The sequence below is a fragment of the Bombina bombina genome, chromosome 5 (genome assembly GCF_027579735.1).
Source record: "Bombina bombina isolate aBomBom1 chromosome 5, aBomBom1.pri, whole genome shotgun sequence".
Classification (NCBI taxonomy): Eukaryota; Metazoa; Chordata; class Amphibia; order Anura; family Bombinatoridae; genus Bombina; species Bombina bombina.
In genome coordinates, this window is record NC_069503.1 from 1005819208 (window position 1) to 1005842799 (window position 23592).

The window sequence follows — 23592 nt, forward strand, 5'->3', positions numbered from 1 at the left end:
AGATTTTGTTGCCACATGCACATACAGTGGGACCAGTCTATACAAATATAGAAGTTCTTGGGGCTGTAAAGAAATAGGGGCAACAGGCGCTATTGGAACTTTATATATTTTTGTACACATTTACTACACCTGTTTAGCCTCTGAAAAGAAACAGCACCTCGATTTAAAGGAAGTTACCAAATATATTATTTATTCCCTTAAGCTTGCATACGACATATATACAAGTTAACTTCAGGGATATTGTTTAGCGTTTTTTCTCACCCTAACATGAACCCCGAGTCTAAACACCCCTAACCTTACACTTATTAACCCCTAATCTGCCGCCCCGCTATCGCTGACACCTGCATTATATTATTAACCCCTAATCTGCCGCTCTGTACACCGCTGCAACCTACATTATACCTATGTACCCCTAATCTGATGCCCCTAACATCGTCGACCCCTATATTATATTTATTAACCCCTAATCTGCCCCCCCAACGTCGCTGCTACCTTACCTACACTTATTAACCCCTAATCTGCCGACCGGACCTCACCGCTACTCTAATAAAGTTATTAACCCCTAAACAGCCGCACTCCCGCCTCGCAAACCCTATAATAAATAGTATTAACCCATAATCTGCCCTCCCTAACATCGCCGCCACCTAACTTCAAGTATTAACCCCTAATCTGACGACCAGACCTCGCCGCTACTATAATAAATGTATTATAAGCTAAATCTAACCCTAACCCCCCCTAAATTAAATATAATTTTAATCTAACAAAATAAATTAAATATTATTAACTAAAGTATTCCTATTTAAATCTAAATACTTACCTGTAAAATAAACCCTAATATAGCTACAATATAATGAATAATTATATTGTAGCTATTTTAGGATTTATATTTATTTTACAGGCAACTTTGTATTTATTTTAACTAGGTACAATAGCTATTAAATAGTTATTTACTATTTAATAGCTACCTAGTTAAAATAATTACAAAATTACCTGTAAAATAAATCCTAACCTAAGTTACAATTAAACCTAACACTACACTATCAATAAATAAATTAAATCAATTAACTACAAGTACCTACAATTACCTACAATTAAATAAACTAAACTAAATTACAAAAAAAAACCAAACACTAAATTACAAAAAATAAAAAAAGATTACAAGAATTTTAAGCTAATTACACCTACTCTAAGCCCCCTAATAAAATAACAAAGCCCCCCAAAATAATAAAGGTCCCTACCCTATTCTAAATTAAAAAGTAACCAGCTCTTTTACCAGCCCTTAAAAGGGCTTTTTGCGGAGCATGCCCCAAAGTAAAAAGCTCTTTTGCCTGTAAAAAAAACACAATACCACCCCCCAACATTACAACCCACCACCCACATACCCCTACTCTAACCCAAACCCCCCGTAAATAAACCTAACACTACCCCCCTGAAGATCTCCCTACCTTGAGTCGTGTTCACCCAGCCGGGCACCGATGGACCAAAAGTGGACATCCGGAGTGGCAGAAGTCTTCATCCTATCTGGGCAGAAGAGGACATCTGTACCGGCAGACATCTTCATCCAAGCGGCATCTTCTATCTTCATCCATCCAACGAGGAGCGGCTCCATCTTCAATACCTCCGGCGTGGAACATCCTCTTCCTTCCGACGACTACTGACGAATGAAGGTTTCTTTAAGTGACGTCATCCAAGATGGCGTCCCTCGAATTCCGATTGGCTGATAGGATTCTATCAGCCAATCGGAATTAAGGTAGGAAAAATCTGATTGGCTGATTGAATCAGCCAATCAGATTCAAGTTCAATCCGATTGGCTGATTGGATCAGCCAATCAGATTGAGCTCTGAATGTCCTCTTTTGGTCCATCGGTGCCCGGCTGGGTGAAGACGACTCAAGGTAGGGAGATCTTCAGGGGGGTAGTGTTAGGTTTATTTAAGGGGGGTTTGGGTTAGAGTAGGGGTATGTGGGTGGTGGGTTGTAATGTTGGGGGTGGTATTGTGTTTTTTTTTTACAGGCAAAAGAGCTGTTTACTTTGGGGCATGCCCCGCAAAAAGCCCTTTTAAGGGCTGGTAAAAGAGCTGGTTACTTTTTAATTTAGAATAGGGTAGGGACCTTTATTATTTTGGGGGGCTTTGTTATTTTATTAGGGGGCTTAAAGTAGGTGTAATTAGCTTAAAATTCTTGTAATCTTTTTTTATTTTTTGTAATTTAGTGTTGTTTTTTTTTGTAATTTAGTTTAGTTTATTTAATTTTAGGTAATTGTAGGTACTTGTAATTAATTGATTTAATTTATTTATTGATAGTGTAGTGTTAGGTTTAATTGTAACTTAGGTTAGGATTTATTTTACAGGTAATTCTGTAATTATTTTAACTAGGTAGCTATTAAATAGTAAATAACTATTTAATAGCTATTGTACCTAGTTAAAATAAATACAAAGTTGCCTGTAAAATAAATATAAATCCTAAAATAGCTACAATATAATTATTCGTAATATTGTAGCTATATTAGGGTTTATTTTACAGGTAAGTATTTAGATTTAAATAGGAATACTTTAGTTAATAATATTTAATTTATTTCGTTAGATTAAAATTATATTTAATTTAGGGGGGTGTTAGGGTTAGGGTTAGACTTAGCTTTAGGGTTTAATACATTTATTATAGTAGCGGCGAGGTCCGGTCGGCAGATTAAGGGTTAATACTTGAAGTTAGGTGGCGGCGATGTTAGGGAGGGCAGATTAAGGGTTAATACTATTTATTATAGGGTTTGCGAGACGGGAGTGCAGCGGTTTAGGAGTTAATAACTTTATTAGAGTAGCGGCGAGGTCCGGTCGGCAGATTTGGGGTTAATAAGTGTAGGTAAGGTAGCGGCGACGTTGGGGGGGGGGCAGATTAGGGGTTAATAAATATAATATAGGGGTCGGCGAAGTTAGGGGCAGCAGATTAGGGGTTCATAGGGATAATGTAGGTGGTGGCGGTGTGCGGTCGGCAGATTAGGGGTTAAAAATATTTACTATAGTGGCGCCGATGTGGGGGGACCTCGGTTTAGGGGTACATAAGTAGTTTATGGGTGTTAGTGTACTTTAGAGCACAGTAGTTAAGAGCTTTATAAACCGGCGTTAGCCCATAAAGCTCTTAACTACTGACTTTTTTCTGCGGCTGGAGTCTTGTCGGTAGAGGGTCTACCGCTCACTTCAGCCAAGACTCTAAATACCAGCGTTAGGAAGATCCCATTGAAAAGATAGGATACGCAATTGATGTAAGGGGATTTGCGGTATGGAAAAGTGGCGGCTGGAAAGTGAGCGTTAGACCCTTTCCTGCCTGACTCTAAATACCAGCGGCTGGCCAAAACCAGCGTTAGGACCCCTTAACGCTGCTTTTGATGGCTAACTCAGAACTCTAAATCTAGCCGTTTGACTTAGAATAATGTAATAAGGGAACAATGAAAACTAGGCTTTCAGTATTGAAGTACTCAGATTTATATATACCTATACTCTTTATTTAAGGAGACTTAAAGTAAGAAATGAAAGTGCTCTAAAGTGTTATTGCTTTTTTATTACTGCACTATCCCTTGAAAATAATTGTGTTTAACCCCTACAGAATGCTTAAAACCACTTAGTATAAGTCAGCTCCAAAGCAGCAATGTACTACAGGGACCTCTTTGAACAAGAGCAATATGTGTGTATCCACCAATTACCAGCTAGCTCCCATTGCTGCTCCTGAACCTACCTAGGAATGTTTTCCAACAAAGTAATAGAAGTACATTGAAAACCCTAGTCAAAAAGGGCAATCTTCCTGGAGTCATTCTGAAGTAATCAGTGACTCCAGACTAGTCATCAGAAGCCATCCTGAAGTATTGCCCACAGGCCAAAATATTTAAATGAGATGACTCTAGAGACATTAACTGGCTGTTCATGCTTGTGAAGTAATCACTAAGGTAATCTGCTAATCATTTTGAAGCCATCATCCAGATTTGTTTTACCTTCACAAGCCTGATGATGTCTGATGATGTGAAATGACTTCTAAAGTAATTTGATGATAATCACATGTCTTGTGTTTGTCTTGGAAAATCTCCTAAAATTGCTGTTTGCGAACCATGAAACTTTAATCTTGACTTTCATGCCCATTTAAAATAGTTTTTTTGTTTTTATGAACTCTCCACATACAATACAATACAGAGCTTTCCAAACTTTTTATGTTGGTGACACACTTTTCAGACCTACATCATTTTACGACACAGGAATTCAGTTGTACTAGTAAACAGGAGGTTAAACTAACTTGTTTTAAGATATACAGACACATACATAAATTATATAATAATGAAATGTATTTACAAGTAACAGTAAGTATGTGCAAGAATTAAAAAAAGTTTAATAACACGAATAGCTACTTACTATTTTAATGGGATGTACGAGGTTGATGGGATGAACACAGTTTCTGAATATTTGGTGGCATATTGGATAAAGACACTCGCATTTCATTATCAAGCATTTTAAAGCTTCCACTTCCTATCCAGTGCAGGAGCACGAATGCACTACTGGGAGCTATCTGCAAAAAAACCAAAACACTTTGACTTCTGACTTCAGCTCAGCGTTTAAGCTGCTGCCCTCAGAGCTCTGCGAGTCCAACTGACCACTGCCTGTGCTGCAAACACACTGCTGTCCCACTCACTGACTCAATGTGCAGTCACGACCCGATTGAGGAGACTGCACGTGCAGTCAGGAGCCAATGTGCCGCCAAAGCCACCAATGGGAATAGTTTCACTTCCCACTGAGCTGCGCCAATAGGTTAAGATGATCTGTGACCCACTAGGTATCAATCACGTGTCAACCATGTGATATGCGTAGCAGGAAGGCGGAAAGTTGGAAACCAAAAAAATATATATATATATTTTTTAAATTAAAAGAAATTAGTGCTGAAGCAGGGACACACCTACACACTGCCGCTGACACATTAACATGTTACGACATGCAGTTTGGAAAGCACTGCTCTAATGTGTCTCCCATATCTTAAATTGTCTTATATCTTGTTGCATGTTTTTTTATTAAAAGTGTGCCTTCTGTCTTATGGTAGATAAGTGGGTTGTTAGTAAAGGAGTCACTAATCTGTATCAGCTAGTGGGAGATGTGTTTGAAGTATCAAGACTGGAGAAAAACATACATTGTGGTATGCATCTGAATCCATAAAGAAGTACGCTTCATGCTTTTTATAACTGATAAATCCCTAGAAAGCTATATTATATTGCCTTAGTTATGGGGGGGGGGGGAGGGGGGGTTAGGGAGAGAGTATGTTGGGTCTGCTCTCTGCTGATGTTGGTTCTCTGTTTCATTGACCATGGAAAAGAGTTCCAGAGCTGAGATGCCCAACGTCTTAAAAACTGTTTAAGGTCTGTAGGAGATTTGTGTATGTATTTCCGTATATACAGTAATATATGTTTCCTCCCTGCCAATGTGAATGCTATTTCTTTGGCTTGAATGTAGAGGAATTGGTAGTGCTGTGTCCTTTTATTTTGATCAACAGAATCTATTGACTCATATGACAGCAGTCTGATGGGTTCTGAGATCCCCAGGGAATTAAATAGCTTCTAATGATAAGGTGATATGGCAAATGGACTTGTGGACTTTGGATACCACTGATCCTTAATGTTGGTCTTCAGTTATCGTTATCATTGTCCTCAAATTGGTTGGAGAAGTTGTTGAATAGATGCCTCTTGTTAGTTTAAATTTTGAGAAAGGCGTTTTAAACCATTTGAGATAGTGTTTGTACCGTACTTGTGTTGCTTGGCCTGAATGCCTAAAAGATTAACATCCTTTTTGACATCTGCTAGTCTTTGATCACCTGGTACAGAAAATAATGTAACATTTGATTTAGCATGCAAAAACATAAATCTGGTTTTGTCAAAGGAGTAGAGTCTTTTCCTTTTAAGTATTAATTCTCTATGCTAGGTAATTAAGACCTGGAGGTCTAAGATTGATTTGCTGTCTTCATGAAGAGTTAACTCTAAAGTTTTAGAAAAAGGAGTTGACTTTGGTTCCTGAGCAAGAGGTTAATTTCAATGATCCATCAGTTTTAGGGATCCTTTAGAGCAATAGTGATACACTACTCAAGGAGTCATTAATGAACTTTGGACAAAAATTAACTGATGGTAGTGCTCTGTTGAAATCTACTATGATTGTGTGAATCGTGAGTCAGGAGAGGCAATCTGTGCAAAAGTATTTTATTGATGGTCTCTAACCATTGGTTAAAGGGACACTGAACCCACATTTTTTTATTTTGTGATTTAGATAGAGCATGCAATTTTAAGCAACTTTCTAATTTACTCCTATTAGCAAATGTTCTTCATTCTCTTGGTATCTTTATTTGAAAAGCAAAATGTAAGTTTAGATGCCGGCCCATTTTTTGGTGAACAACCTGGGTTGTCATTGCTGATTGGTGGATAAATTAATCCACCAATAAACAAGTGCTGTCCAGGGTTCTGGACTTTCTTTTTCAAATAAATATAGCAAGAGAACAAAGAAAAATTGATAATAGGAGTAAATTATAAAGTTGCTTAAAATTGCATGCTCTATCTGAATCATGAAAGAAAAAATTTGGGTTCAGTGTCCCTTTAAATTGGTGAAGATTGGTTAGATTGGTAATTGTCTCTTATGACCTAAATCGACTGGAAAAAAAGGCATATAATAGCCGACAGGTCACTCAAAACAGACAATAATGGATTTTCAAAGGTAAACCCTATTGAAGTATACAGGTCCAAAAATCCTGAAAAATGTAACTGTGTCTCAATGCAAAGTACTGGTAGAGGGCTCACTTGGTTTTCTATAATGGATTAAAATTGCCCTGAATTTAAAAAAATCAACAAAAAGTCATCTAGCTGATCTATTGATTGTACCTTGAGATTGATGCAAATTTGTTTTTGTGGGCTGACCAATTTAAATAACATTGCAGTGTTTACCCTATAGCCATTTGTAAATTCCCATATCAGAATGTGAGCTACTAAAATTGTATCTATGGAACTGACCTTTGCTTTATTAATTTATGCTCATGATTGTATATGTCCTCACCTGCCTCACCGTGCTTCCTTTTAAAGGGATATGAAACCCCAAAAATTTATTTTGTGATTCAGACAGAGCATACCATTAAAAAAAATAAATCCAATTTACTTCTATTATTAAATTTGTTTTGCTCACATGGTATTCTTTGTTGAAGAGATACCTAGGGAGGCGTCTGGATCACTATATGGCAGGAAATAGTGCTGTATAGTGCTTTTGCAAATCAATAACATTCTTGCAATAAAAAGCCAAATCAGCAGACAGGATCAAAGTTGATTAATAAAGCAAGGTCAGTTCCAGAGATACAATTTTAGTATATAGTGCTGCAGAAATGGGCCAGCTACTAAGCATAAGTCCCTGCTTTTCAACAAAAGCTACCAAAAGGAAAATTTATAATAGGATTAAATTAGAAAGTTGTTTAAAATTGCATGCTCTATGTGAATCATGAAAGAAAGGTTCTTAGGTTCTGTGCCGTGTATGACGGCATCAGAACAAGGCTCCCGTTGGAGCCTATGAAAGTGTGGTCACGTGAGCGCAATGCTTCCGTGTTCTGCTTCCGTGAGGTCGCGTTCGGATTGCACCTAACTTGTAATAAAAGAATAAATTTGATCAGCGCAGAAGACCACACAAACAATCAAATAAAGAGGATCTCCCAAAAAGAATTCCTCAAAATTAAAAATAGTAAAAAAGTAATAATAATTGATTGTGCAAAAAACGCTGAAGGTGGGAGGGGATATAAGTGACTATTAATAAAAGTCAATAATGGTATATAAAAATCTTATAATAGAAACTCCTTAATGCAGTGTCTACAGCAATGACGCTTAAGAGTATATCTGTACTCAAATTTAGGTTTGCGTTATCCGGCATAGATCCGCAGTGTAGACAAAATCTTGGGTGTGGCTAATCCTCTATAACAAACAGATCAAAACTTGTAAAGCTACAAATATAATCTAGCTAGTGACTCAAATACGTTGCCTGGGAGACACTACTCGCGGTCTGATCGTTAATAGAAACATAGAAACATAGAATTTGACAGTAGATAAGAACCAAAAAGGACCATCAAGTCTACCCATATTACATGTTACTTTTTCCTTAGGATAGCCTTATGCATGTCCCAGGCATTTTTAAATTCCTTTACAGTCTTTGTGTTTACCACCTCAAATGGAAGTTTATTCCATGAATCCACCACCCTTTCTGTAAAAAAATGCTTGCTCAAATTTCTCCTGAATCTGCTACCCTTTAACTTTAGATTGTGACCCCTTGTTTTGTCATTTAATGACAAAACAGACCAGAGTTTAGGCCACACCAAACACAACTAACTGCTCGTAGCAGAGGTATTAATCACAGCAGGTGTGTACTTCCAAACAGAAGCTGAAAGTACACTGAGCAACGCGTTTCAAATTTCTTTTTCAAGCTCAGGTTTTGCTGCAGTTACACACCTTATAAGCAATGCCTGTTAAAGGTGTACCACTTATTTAAAGGGACATATTAATCATTCAATAAGTATGGTTAAAGAAATTCATATACTATCATATTAATTCAATATAGTAGTGTATTATTTAAACCCTTCATACAAATATCATTTACGAGTTCTAAGATTATAAAACATTATTCAAACTAACTAGGTTTTAATACAAAGTTTGTTTCATTTCAAACATATAAAACAGCTTGTAAAAACTTACTAATAAAAAGTATTCTATTGGTAGTCCTATCTTTTAACATCTGGATACACATAAAGACTAATACAGATAGTCACTAATAGCTAATATGATCTAAGGGTGAAAAAATGTGATCTAAGGATGAAAAAATAATAATTAAAAGTTAAAAAGATAATGATGAAAAGTATACAGTATATATATAAGGATTAATTTTATTATTGAACAACAACCATGTTCTCAATGAACCCAAAAAACTCATTAATATACAAAGCTGAATAGTTTTGGAAGTAGTTTTTAGTTCGTTTTTAGTTATAGCTATTTTAGGGGGATATCTGTGTGTGCAGGTGACTATTACTGTGCATAATTATTAGGCAACTTAACAAAAAACAAATATATACCCATTTCAATTATTTATTTTTACCAGTGAAACCAATATAACATCTCAACATTCACAAATATACATTTCTGACATTCAAAAACAAAACAAAAACAAATCAGTGACCAATATAGCCACCTTTCTTTGCAAGGACACTCAAAAGCCTGCCATTCATGGATTCTGTCAGTGTTTTGATCTGTTCACCATCAACATTGCGTGCAGCAGCAACCACAGCCTCCCAGACACTGTTCAGAGAGGTGTACTGTTTTCCCTCCTTGTAAATCTCACATTTGATGATGGACCACAGGTTCTCAATGGGGTTCAGATCAGGTGAACAAGGATGCCATGTCATTAGATTTTCTTCTTTTATACCCTTTCTTGCCAGCCACGCTGTGGAGTACTTGGACGCGTGTAATGGAGCATTGTCCTGCATGAAAATCATGTTTTTCTTGAAGGATGCAGACTTCTTCCTGTACCACTGCTTGAAGAAGGTGTCTTCCAGAAACTGGCAGTAGGACTGGGAGTTGAGCTTTACTCCATCCTCAACCCTAAAAGGCCCCACAAGCTCATCTTTGATGATACCAGCCCAAACCAGTGCTCCACCTCCACCTTGCTGGCATCTGAGTCGGACTGGAGCTCTCTGCCCTTTACCAATCCAGCCATGGGCCCATCCATCTGGCCCATCAAGACTCACTCTCATTTCATCAGTCCATAAAACCTTAGAAAACTCAGTCTTGAGATATTTCTTGGCCCAGTCTTGATGTTTCAGCTTGTGTGTCTTGTTCAGTGGTGGTCGTCTTTCAGCCTTTCTTACCTTGGCCATGTCTCTGAGTATTGCACACCTTGTGCTTTTGGGCACTCCAGTGATGTTGCAGCTCTGAAATATGGCCAAACTGGTGGCAAGTGGCATCTTGGCAGCTGCACGCTTGACTTTTCTCAGTTCATGGGCAGTTATTTTGCGCCTTGGTTTTTCCACACGCTTCTTGCGACCCTGTTGACTATTTTGAATGAAACGCTTGATTGTTCGATGATCACGCTTCAGAAGCTTTGCAATTTTAAGAGTGCTGCATCCCTCTGCAAGATATCTCACTATTTTTGACTTTTCTGAGCCTGTCAAGTCCTTCTTTTGACCCATTTTGCCAAAGGAAAGGAAGTTGCCTAATAATTATGCACACCTGATATAGGGTTGTTGAAGTCATTAGACCACACCCCTTCTCATTACAGAGATGCACATCACCTAATATGCTTAATTGGTAGTAGGCTTTCGAGCCTATACAGCATGGAGTAAGACAACATGCATAAAGAGAATGATGTGGTCAAAATACTCATTTGCCTAATAATTCTGCACTCCCTGTAGAGATACATATATGTAGGGTGTTTGATTTCAACAGAGTGAGGGTAATACTCATATGGTAATTATGTAAACATATATATCTCAACAACATATCCAAAGAATAATTTGATTTCTATTTTTAGATATTTAAATTCTTAAACCAGATTTTTTATAAAGATGATTTATTTTATTTTATTTCATTTAGTTTTGTATTATTTCATTTTTCCAAGATTTTTTTTTAATGCAAAATCAGTTCAAATTAAATTAATCTTAATTTTAATCTAATACTGACTAAATTAAAAATTGAAAAATTGAAGTTTTTCATATACTGTATAGGAATATTACTTTTGGCTCTCATCAATATACGTGTACCTACAAAGAGCTATATTTGTGTAAGAATGAAGACAATAATTAATTAAAGGGACAGTCTAGTCCAAAAAAAAAACTTTCATGATTCAGATAGGGCATGTAATTTAAACAATTTTCCAATTTACTTTTATCACCAATTTTTCTTTGTTCTCTTGGTATTCTTAGTTGAAAGCTTAACTTAGGAGGTTCATATGCTAATTTCTTAGACCTTGAAGGCCGCCTCTTAAGAATGCATTTTAACAGGTTTTTCACCACTAGAGGGTGTTAGTTCATGTTTTTCATATAGATAACACTGTGCTCGTGCACGTGAAGTTACCTGGGAGCCATCACTGATTGGCTAAACTGCAAGTCTGTCAAAAGAACAAATAAAGGGGCACTCTGCAGAGGCTTAGATACAAGATAATCACAGAGGTAAAAAATATATAAATATAACTGTGTTGGTTATGCAAAACTAGGGAATGGGTAAACAAGGGATTATCTATCTTTTAAAACAATAACAATTCTGGTGTAGATTGTCCCTTTAAGAATCTAAGAAACAACCCAAATCAAAATCTAGACTTAAGCCTTTGTGTGATAGTGTGTTTAATTCGAAAATCCATTTGGTCTCTCTTTTTAATAATTCCTTTCTAACATAGTTGAAATATTTCAAGTTGCCTTTATTACATATTTTAAAATGTTTTGGTATAGGTAACTCTAAATTTCTTCTGTTAAGTGTGATCAGTCCACGGGTCATCATTACTTCTGGGATATTACTCCTCCCCAACAGGAAGTGCAAGAGGATTCACCCAGCAGAGCTGCATATAGCTCCTCCCCTCTACGTCACTCCCAGTCATTCTCTTGCACCCAACGACTAGATAGGATGTGTGAGAGGACTATGGTGATTATACTTAGTTTTTATCTTCAATCAAGAGTTTGTTATTTTAAAATAGCACCGGAGTGTGTTATTATCTCTCTGGCAGAGTTTGAAGAAGAATCTACCAGAGTTTTTCTTATGATTTTAGCCGGAGTAGTTAAGATCATATTGCTGTTTCTCGGCCATCTGAGGAGAGGTAAACTTCAGATCAGGGGACAGCGGGCAGATGAATCTGCATAGAGGTATGTAGCAGTTTTTATTTTCTGATAATGGAATTGATGAGAAAATCCTGCCATACCGATATAATGTCATGTATGTATACTTTACACTTCAGTATTCTGGGGAATGGTACTTCACTAGAATTACACTGTAAGAAATACATAAAACTGTTTAATAACTAGAGATTATGTTTAACGTTTTTGCTGGAATGTAAAATCGTTTTCATTTACTGGGGTACTGAGTGAATAAATGTTTGGGCACTATTTTTCCACTTGGCAGTTGCTTAATCTGTTTTCTGACAGTTTCTGTTCTCCCTCACTGCTGTGTGTGAGGGGGAGGGGCCGATTTTTGGCGCTTTTACTACGCATCAAATATTTCAGTCAGCAACTCATTGTATTCCCTGCATGATCCGGTTCATCTCTACAGAGCTCAGGGGTCTTCAAAACTTATTTTGAGGGAGGTAATTTCTCTCAGCAGAGCTGTGAGAATTGTAGTTTGACTGAGATAAAAAACGTTTATTCTGTAATTTGTTTCCTGCTTTCAGAATTTGTTATCTTTGCTAATGGGATTAAACAACAAGTTGTGTTGTTTACAAGGATTGAGGCTATAACTGTTTCAATTTATTAATTTTCAACTGTCATAGATCTTCTGTGCTTCTTAAAGGCACAGTACGTTTTAATATTATTCTAATTGAATTGTATTTCCAAGTTGCAAGTTTATTTGCTAGTGTGTTAAACATGTCTGATTCAGAGGATGATACCTGTGTCATTTGTTGCAATGCCAAAGTGGAGCCCAATAGAAATTTATGTACTAACTGTATTGATGCTACTTTAAATAAAAGTCAATCTGTACAAATTGAACAAATTTCACCAAACAACGAGGGGAGAGTTATGCCGACTAACTCGCCTCACGTGTCAGTACCTACATCTCCCGCTCAGAGGGAGGTGCGTGATATTGTAGCGCTGAGTACATCTGGGCGGCCATTACAAATCACATTACAGGATATGGCTACTGTTATGACTGAGGTTTTGGCTAAATTACCAGAACTAAGAGGTAAGCGTGATCACTCTGGGGTGAGAACAGAGTGTGCTGATAATATTAGGGCCATGTCAGACACTGCGTCACAGGTGGCAGAACATGAGGACGGAGAACTTCATTCTGTGGGTGACGGTTCTGATCCAAACAGACTGGATTCAGATATTTCAAATTTTAAATTTAAACTGGAAAACCTCCGTGTATTACTAGGGGAGGTGTTAGCGGCTCTGAATGATTGTAACACAGTTGCAATACCAGAGAAAATGTGTAGGTTGGATAAATATTTTGCGGTACCGACGAGTACTGAGGTTTTTCCTATACCTAAGAGACTTACTGAAATTGTTACTAAGGAGTGGGATAGACCCGGTGTGCCGTTCTCACCCCCTCCGATATTTAGAAAAATGTTTCCAATAGACGCCACCACAAGGGACTTATGGCAAACGGTCCCTAAGGTGGAGGGAGCAGTTTCTACCTTAGCTAAGCGTACCACTATCCCGGTGGAGGATAGCTGTGCTTTTTCAGATCCAATGGATAAAAAGTTAGAGGGTTACCTTAAGAAAATGTTTGTTCAACAAGGTTTTATATTGCAACCCCTTGCATGCATTGCGCCGATCACGGCTGCAGCGGCATTCTGGATTGAGTCTCTGGAAGAGAACATTGGTTCAGCTACTCTGGACGACATTACGGACAGGCTTAGAGTCCTTAAACTAGCTAATTCATTCATTTCGGAGGCCGTAGTACATCTTACTAAACTTACGGCGAAGAATTCAGGATTCGCCATTCAGGCACGCAGGGCGCTGTGGCTAAAATCCTGGTCAGCTGATGTTACTTCTAAGTCTAAATTGCTTAATATACCTTTCAAAGGGCAGACCTTATTCGGGCCCGGGTTGAAAGAGATTATCGCTGACATTACAGGAGGTAAAGGCCATGCCCTGCCTCAGGACAAAGCCAAAGTTAAGGCTAGACAGTCTAATTTTCGTTCCTTTCGTAATTTCAAAGCAGGAGCAGCATCAACTTCCTCTGCACCAAAACAGGAAGGAGCTGTTGCTCGCTACAGACAAGGCTGGAAACCTAACCAGTCCTGGAACAAGGGCAAGCAGGCCAGGAAACCTGCTGCTGCCCCTAAAACAGCATGAATTGAGGGCCCCCGATCCGGGATCGGATCTAGTGGGGGGCAGACTTTCTCTCTTCGCCCAGGCTTGGGCAAGAGATGTCCAGGATCCCTGGGCGCTAGAGATAATATCTCAGGGATACCTTCTGGACTTCAAATACTCTCCTCCAAGAGAGAGATTTCATCTGTCAAGATTGTCAACAATCCAGACAAAGAAGGAGGCGTTTCTACGCTGCGTACAAGAGCTCTTGTTAATGGGAGTAATCCATCCAGTTCCACGATCGGAACAGGGACAGGGGTTTTACTCAAATCTGTTTGTGGTTCCCAAAAAAGAGGGAACTTTCAGACCAATCCTGGACTTAAAGATCCTAAACAAATTCCTAAGAGTTCCATCGTTCAAGATGGAGACTATTTGGACAATTTTACCTATGATCCAAGAGGGCCAGTACATGACCACTGTAGATTTAAAAGATGCTTACCTCCACATACCGATTCACAAAGATCATTATCGGTACCTAAGGTTTGCCTTCCTAGACAGGCATTACCAGTTTGTGGCTCTTCCATTCGGATTGGCTACAGCTCCAAGAATCTTCACAAAGGTTCTGGGTGCTCTTCTGGCGGTACTAAGACCGCGGGGAATCTCGGTAGCTCCATACCTAGACGACATTCTGATACAAGCTTCAAGCTTTCAAACTGCCAAGTCTCATACAGAGTTAGTGCTGGCATTTCTAAGGTCACATGGATGGAAGGTGAACGAAAAGAAAAGTTCACTCGTTCCACTCACAAGAGTTCCCTTCCTGGGGACTCTTATAGATTCTGTAGAAATGAAGATTTACCTGACAGAGGACAGGCTAACAAGACTTCAAAGTGCTTGCCGCACCCTACATTCCATTCAACACCCGTCAGTGGCTCAATGCATGGAGGTAATCGGCTTAATGGTAGCGGCAATGGACATAGTACCCTTTGCACGCTTACACATCAGACCACTGCAACTGTGCATGCTAAGTCAGTGGAATGGGGATTACTCAGACTTATCCCCTTCTCTGAATCTGGATCAAGAGACCAGAAATTCTCTTCTATGGTGGCTTTCTCGGCCACATCTGTCCAGGGGGATGCCATTCAGCAGACCAGACTGGACAATTGTAACAACAGACGCCAGCCTTCTAGGTTGGGGTGCCGTCTGGAATTCTCTGAAGGCTCAGGGACAATGGAGTCAAGAGGAGAGTCTCCTGCCAATAAACATTCTGGAATTGAGAGCAGTTCTCAATGCCCTCCTGGCTTGGCCCCAGTTGACAACTCGGGGGTTCATCAGGTTTCAGTCGGACAACATCACGACTGTAGCTTACATCAACCATCAGGGAGGGACAAGAAGCTCCCTAGCTATGATGGAAGTATCAAAGATAATTCTCTGGGCAGAGTCTCACTCTTGCCACCTGTCAGCAATCCACATCCCGGGAGTGGAGAACTGGGAGGCGGATTTCTTAAGTCGTCAGACTTTTCATCCGGGGGAGTGGGAACTTCATCCGGAGGTCTTTGCCCAAATACTGCGACGTTGGGGCAAACCAGAGATAGATCTCATGGCGTCTCGACAGAACGCCAAGCTTCCTCGTTACGGGTCCAGATCCAGGGATCCAGGAGCAGTCCTGATAGATGCTCTGACAGCACCTTGGGACTTCAGGATGGCTTACGTGTTTCCACCCTTCCCGTTGCTTCCTCGATTGATTGCCAGAATCAAACAAGAGAGAGCATCAGTGATTCTAATAGCACCTGCGTGGCCACGCAGGACTTGGTATGCAGACCTGGTGGACATGTCATCCTGTCCACCTTGGTCTCTACCTCTGAAACAGGACCTTCTGATACAGGGTCCCTTCAAACATCAAAATCTAACTTCTCTGAAGCTGACTGCTTGGAAATTGAACGCTTGATTTTATCAAGACGTGGGTTTTCTGAGTCAGTTATTGATACCTTAATACAGGCTAGGAAACCTGTTACCAGAAAGATTTACCATAAGATATGGCGTAAATACCTATATTGGTGTGAATCCAAAGGTTACTCTTGGAGTAAGGTTAGGATTCCTAGGATATTGTCTTTTCTACAAGAAGGTTTAGAAAAGGGTTTATCTGCTAGTTCATTAAAGGGACAGATCTCAGCTCTGTCCATTCTGTTACACAAACGTCTGTCAGAAGTTCCTGACATCCAGGCTTTTTGTCAGGCTTTGACCAGGATTAAGCCTGTGTTTCAAACTGTTGCTCCACCATGGAGTTTAAACCTTGTTCTTAATGTTTTACAGGGCGTTCCGTTTGAACCCCTTCATTCCATTGATATAAAGTTGTTATCTTGGAAAGTTCTATTTTTAATGGCTATTTCCTCGGCTCGAAGAGTCTCTGAATTATCAGCCTTACATTGTGATTCTCCTTATTTGATTTTTCATTCGGATAAGGTAGTCCTGCGTACTAAACCTGGGTTCTTACCTAAGGTAGTTACTAACAGGAATATCAATCAAGAGATTGTTGTTCCTTCTTTATGCCCAAATCCTTCTTCAAAGAAGGAACGTCTACTGCACAACCTGGATGTAGTCCGTGCTCTAAAATTTTACTTACAGGCAACTAAGGAATTTCGACAAACGTCTTCTCTGTTTGTCATTTACTCTGGGCAGAGGAGAGGTCAAAAAGCTTCCGCTACCTCTCTTTCTTTTTGGCTTCGTAGCATAATTCGTTTAGCTTATGAGACTGCTGGACAGCAGCCTCCTGAAAGAATTACAGCTCATTCTACTAGAGCTGTGGCTTCCACTTGGGCCTTCAAGAATGAGGCCTCTGTTGAACAGATTTGCAAGGCTGCAACTTGGTCTTCGCTTCATACTTTTTCCAAATTTTACAAATTTGACACTTTTGCTTCATCGGAGGCTATTTTTGGGAGAAAGGTTCTTCAGGCAGTGGTTCCTTCTGTATAAAGAGCCTGCCTATCCCTCCCGTCATCCGTGTACTTTTGCTTTGGTATTGGTATCCCAGAAGTAATGATGACCCGTGGACTGATCACACTTAACAGAAGAAAACATAATTTATGCTTACCTGATAAATTCCTTTCTTCTGTAGTGTGATCAGTCCACGGCCCGCCCTGTTTTTAAGGCAGGTAAATATTTTTTAATTTATACTCCAGTCACCACTTCACCCTTGGCTTTTCCTTTCTCGTTGGTCCTTGGTCGAATGACTGGGAGTGACGTAGAGGGGAGGAGCTATATGCAGCTCTGCTGGGTGAATCCTCTTGCACTTCCTGTTGGGGAGGAGTAATATCCCAGAAGTAATGATGACCCGTGGACTGATCACACTACAGAAGAAAGGAATTTATCAGGTAAGCATAAATTATGTTTTCTCTCCAAGTTCACATTTTCTATTGAATTTTGGTGTTCACGGATTCTGTCTTTCACGGGCCTCTCTGACTCCCCAATATATTGTTTCCCACACCAACATTCTATTAAACGTACATATGAATTGATTTTTTTGGTGTATTTTATTTCCATTTATCTAAATGACAACTTGTTGCATGTATGTAGCTATTGGCATCTACCTGTTTAAAGTAGGTTTTAGTGCATATTTTGCCTTCCTTTAGAAATATCTCTAAATCCAAGAAATTGGCTAGCTCGCTACTGACTTCATAGGTACATTTTATTTTTTGTGTTATTATTCATTCTTGAAAAGAACCATGATAGATCTTCACTAGAGCCTTTCCAGACAATCAGAATGTCGTCTATATATCTCTTATAGAGGACCAGATTTGCCCCAAGGTCAACTGAGTCCAGGAAAATAAGTTCCCATAAGCCCATAAATAAATTAGTGTAACTTGGGGCAAATCTGGCCCCCATAGCCATACCACATTCTTGAAGGTAAAACTTTCCTTCAAAACTAAAATAGTTGTGAGTAAGTATATATCTAATACCATCTAATATAAAGTTTTTGTTCATGCTTTAGAGTCTTATCTTTTATTAAATAAAAGTTAATAGCCTCAATACCGTCTTCATGCCTAATGTTAGTATAGAGTGAAGATACGTCACAAGTCGCTATTAGGTAGTCTTCTTGCCAATTCAAGTAGTTTAGAATACACAATACATCAGTAGAATCTTTAAGATGTGACGGGAGATTTTTGACGTACCCTTGTAGGTAAAAATCTATATACTGTGATAGATTGTAAGTAATAGAATTTATCCCAGATACTATTGGTCTTTCCGGGGAATTATTTAAATATTTGTGAATCTTGGGAAGACAATATAATAAAGGTATTCTTGGGTTACTCCGAACAAGATAGAGACTTTCTTTTTAATTCAAAATTCCTATGTCTTTTGCTTTCCATACTAGATCTTCTAATTCCTTATTAAACTTATCTGTGGGATCTTTGTTTAGAATTCTATATGTAGTTTTATCATTTAGCAATATGTTTGCCATATTTATATAATTCTCTTTGTTCATAATAATTTGTCTGCAGGTTTTATAATCAAATTTGTATTATCTTCCAATTCCTTAATCTGAGATAGTTGTGTTCTAGAGATATTTTTATTTTTATTTTTATTCAGTTTATCTACATCTAAATGTTGTATGTCTGTAGTTTTCAAAATTTTCTAGTGCGCACCCTTTTATATATTTAGGATAAAAGTGATATTTTTGTTTTAAATTTGAGTGTACAAACCCTTTTTCCTCTTTTTTAGTATTAGTATTAGTATTCAAGGCTTCCTTTTCGCCAGGTTTTCTTAGAAACCACTTTTTTACGGTTAGATTTTTGATAAACTTATGTGCATTAACAAATGCATTAAATTTGTTGATTTTTTGGGAGGGTGCAAGTACAAAGGAAAGTCCCTTATCTAACACTTCTATTTGATTCTCTGTTAGATTTGTATCACTTAAATTGAAGATGCTACTTTTCTTAGTTAAAACCTTTGGGTTTTTGGATTTCTGTAATCCCTTTCCTCTCTTTCCTCGTCTCTTGATGCCCATCTTTTTCTTGGGTTTCTCTGTTGGAGCGGTAAACCCTGATCTCTTATATTTTGGTCTAAGTCTAAAAAATGTTGTTGTTGGTCTTGTACATGCCTTACCATATTATTGGTACTTGGGCCTGGTTCTGAGTCATCATAAATATTAGCATCTGGTTGAATTTCTCTATTCTCAATGGGTTCAAACCTATTCCTCATCGGTATCCTATATGGTGAATAATCTTGTCTGTTGTTTTTAAAGTCAGTTCTATTCGTATACTGTGTATTTTTATTTGTTCCATTGGGTGTTCTAATTCCTATATCAGCTTGTTTAGGCCATTTTTTTTTCTTGTCTAAATCTCCAATTTTCTTGTTCATTTTTATAATAAGGTTTGGAGTAGTTGTTACCTCTATTGAATTCTCTCCTACCTTCAAATTTATTTTTATTGACGTTTTCCCTATGATAGATTTTATTTGGCTGGTTTGAGTAATTTCTTAAATCTTGTCTGGGTGTGTTGGACCATTTATTATTTTGGTGATAGGGTCTTGTCCCCTGATTTGTAATAACTATTATTTGGTAATCTGTTTTGTGGTTTAGTTTTTTTTTCTTCCTGTACTTTATTATGTCTCCAGGTATGGGTTATATAGAACTCTGCATTTGGACTATTAGCAAAAGATTCATAGTCTTCCCTATCTCTTTTTAGTTGTTTTACCTTATTTTTTATTATTTCATCTTTGTTGTTTTTTACCTCTAATTTAATTAGTATTTCTTTTTCTTCAAATTCTGCTCCTTCTTTATATGGATGTAATTTAGCCTCTATTTTCTTAGTAATTTCTATTAATGATACTTGTCTATATTCTTTTATAAGAGACATCAATTTTATAGATGTATCTTTTAAAATTTCCCTCCATTTACTTTTAAACGTTTCATCCTTACTTTTATAGGCACATTCTTTTTTTAAGCCTTAGGCCCCTGGGAACACGTTTTTCTTTGATATAAATTTCAAAAAAGCACATTCTAATTTGAATCTAATTTCTAGTTTCAAATATTTCTCTAATCTACTAGCATATCTGTCATGGTATCTACATTAATATCCATATTACCATTTCGTACTCTTTCTTGGATATTTTCTCAAATGTCTCTATAGAAATTATCTCTCATATTAAAGATGCTACTATTATCAGTATTATTTATTCTACCACTAGAAATCAAACAATGGGAGTAACAGATTAACAAAACAATAAATTTGATCAGCGCAGAAGACCACACAAACAATCTTATTTTTATTGTTATGCGGCCGCATATGTATCTTTTTATCTAAATTGTGAATTAAATACATTTTGACCCTTATGGGAGGATACTTGTATTGACTACCCAGGTTTTCACAGATTATTACAGTCACAATCAGTTTTGTAGAACTCCACTCATCCTATATTATAAAAGACAAGAGTTTGTCTGAAGCCGTCATGCGCAGTTCAGACAAACTCTTGCAGCTGATCGCACGCGCACCCTTGGCCAGCTGTTGATACTTCGCACGCGCGCACTCTCCCACCCACTTAGCATGTTTGTTTCTGGCAAAACTGATGTGAGCACTTTGACCCCCCTTGCTGAATGCGCACGCACCCTCGCACCCACTTAGCGTAGCTCACAAAACTGATTTGAGCACTTTCACCGCGCGCAGATGACCCCCCTTGCAGAATGCGCACGCACCCTCGCACTCACTTAGCCGCACGCGCACGCGAACCCTAGCCGTTTACATGACCCACTTAGCCTATAACACAATGCGCACGCGCACGCGAACCCACGCGCACGCAACTAGCCGTTGAAAGCGTCGCGAGGCATAATACATTGCGCATTTCTATTGCACTGGCACTGAGAAAGGTCATTATTTGAAAGCTCCGCAATTAGCAAAAAAAAATATCTACATTTAACAAAAAACAAAAAACCTCTTTACTTTAAACATTTGCTCTTTAGTTTAAAAGAATTGGGTCTTGAAATTTTAGTTTAAAAAAAAAATTGTTGAAAAAAAAATGCCCTCAGGACTTATGTATGTGCTACATAGCACATATTAAAAACAATTACCTCAGGACTTATGCTCAGGACTTAGGACTTATGTATGTGCTACATAGCACATTGTAAAAAAAATTACCTCAGGGTTTATGTATGTGCTACATAGCACCTAGTAAAAAAAATTACCTCAGGACTTATGCTCAGGACTTAGGACTTATGTATGTGCTACATAGTACATAGTAAAAAAAAATGGGGGCAGAGAGCCAAAGAGAAGGGGGGGGGGGGCAGAGAGCCAAAGAGAAGGGGGGGGCAGAGAGCCAAAGAGAAGGGGGGGCAGAGAGCCAAAGAGAAGGGGGGGGGCAGAGAGCCAAAGAGAAGGGGGGGGGCAGAGAGCCAAAGAGAAGGGGGGGCAGAGAGCCAAAGAGAAGGGGGGGGGGCAGAGAGCCAAAGAGAAGGGGGGGGCAGAGAGCCAAAGAGAAGGGGGGGGGCAGAGAGCCAAAGAGAAGGGGGGGGCAGAGAGCCAAAGAGAAGGGGGGGGCAGAGAGCCAAAGAGAAGGCGGGGGGGGCAGAGAGCCAAAGAGAAGGCGGGGGGGCAGAGAGCCAAAGAGAAGGGGGGGGGGCAGAGAGCCAAAGAGAAGGGGGGGCAGAGAGCCAAAGAGAAGGGGGGGGGGGCAGAGAGCCAAAGAGAAGGGGGGGGCAGAGAGCCAAAGAGAAGGCGGGGGGGGCAGAGAGCCAAAGAGAAGGGGGGGGCAGAGAGCCAAAGAGAAGGGGGGGGCAGAGAGCCAAAGAGAAGGGGGGGGCAGAGAGCCAAAGAGAAGGGGGGGGGGGCAGAGAGCCAAAGAGAAGGGGGGGCAGAGAGCCAAAGAGAAGGGGGGGGGCAGAGAGCCAAAGAGAAGGGGGGGGCAGAGAGCCAAAGAGAAGGGGGGGGAGAGAGAGCCAAAGAGAAGGGGGGGAGAGAGAGCCAAAGAGAAGGGGGGGGGGGGGAGAGAGCCAAAGAGAAGGGTGGGGAGAGAGAGCCAAAGAGAAGGGGGGGAGAGAGAGCCAAAGAGAAGGGGGGGAAGAGAGCCAAAGAGAAGGGGGGGAGAGCCAAAGAGAAGGGGGGGAGAGCCAAAGAGGGGGGAGAGAGAGAGCCAAAGAGGAAAAAGAGCCAAAAAGGAGAGAGAGCCAAAGAGGGGGGGGAGAGAGAGCCAAAGAGGGGGGAGAGAGAGCCAAAGAGGGGGGGGGGAGAGAGCCAAAGGGGGGGGAGAGAGCTAAAGGGGGGGGAGAGCCAAAGAGGGGGGAGAGAGAGAGCCAAAGAGGAAAGAGAGCCAAAGAGGAGAGCAAAAGAGGGGAGAGAGACAAAGAGGGGGGAGAGAGAGCCAAAGAGGGGGGGGGGCAGAGCCAAAGAGGGGGGGGGGGGAGAGCCAAAGAGGGGGGGAGAGAGCCAAAGAGGGGGGGGAGAGCGCCAAAGAGGGGGGAGAGAACAAAAGAGGGGGGGAGAGAGCCAAAGAGGGGAGGGGAGAGCAAAAGAGGGGGGGGAGAGAGCCAAAGAGGGGGGGGGAGCCAAAGGGGAGGGGAGAGCCAAAGAGGGGGGAGAGAGAGAGCCAAAGAGGAGAGAGAGCCAAAGAGGGGGGAGAGAGAGCCAAAGAAGGGGGAGAGAGAGCCAAAGAGGGGGGAGAGAGAGCCAAAGGGGGGGGGGCAAAGAGGGGAGAGATAGAGCCAAAGAGGAGAGAGAGCAAAAGAGGGGAGAGAGCCAAAGAGGGGGGGGGGAGCCAAAGAGGGGGGGGGAGCCAAAGAGGGGGGGGGGAGAGCCAAAGGGGGGGGGGAGAGCCAAAGAGGGGGGAGAGAGAGCAAAAGAAAGGATGGAGAGAGCCAAAGAGGGGAGAGAGAGAGAAAAAGAGGGGAGAGAGAGCAAAAGAGGTGAGAGAGAGAACAAAGGAGAGGGGGGAGAGAAAGCAAAAGAGAGGGGGGAAAGAAAGAAAAAGAGAGGGGGGAAGAGAGAGCAAAAGAAAGGGGGGAGAGAGCAAGGGGTGGGACCGCTGTTCTGAAAAAAATGGCCCGTGTACACGGGCTTTAGTACTAGTTATTTATATTTCACTCATATACATCACAATATTTGTCCTTTTGCAAATTCAACTTTTGAACCCCCAAATCAGTCTTATTTATAAGACTATATTTATCACCTGATTTTTTTCAACATATGTGGTGTTTTCACACAAGAAATTACACAGTTTTTTTCACCAAATAGATTTCTATTATAAGATTTTTATATACCATTATTGACTTTTATTAATAGTCACTTATATCCCCTCCCACCTTCAGCATTTTTTGCGCAATCAATTATTATTATTTTTTTACTATTTTTAATTTTGAGGAATTCTTTTTGGGAGATCCTCTTTATTTGATTGTTTGTGTGGTCTTCTACGCTGATCAAATTTATTCTTTTGTTAATCTGTTACTCCCATTGTTTGATTTCTAGCGGCAGAATGAATAATACTGATATTTGTAGCATCTTTAATATGAGAGATAATTTCTATAGAGATATTTTAGAAAATATCCAAAAAAGAGTATGAAATGGTAATATGGATATTAATGTAGATACCATGACAGATATGCTAGTAGAATTAGAGAAATATTTGAAACTAGAA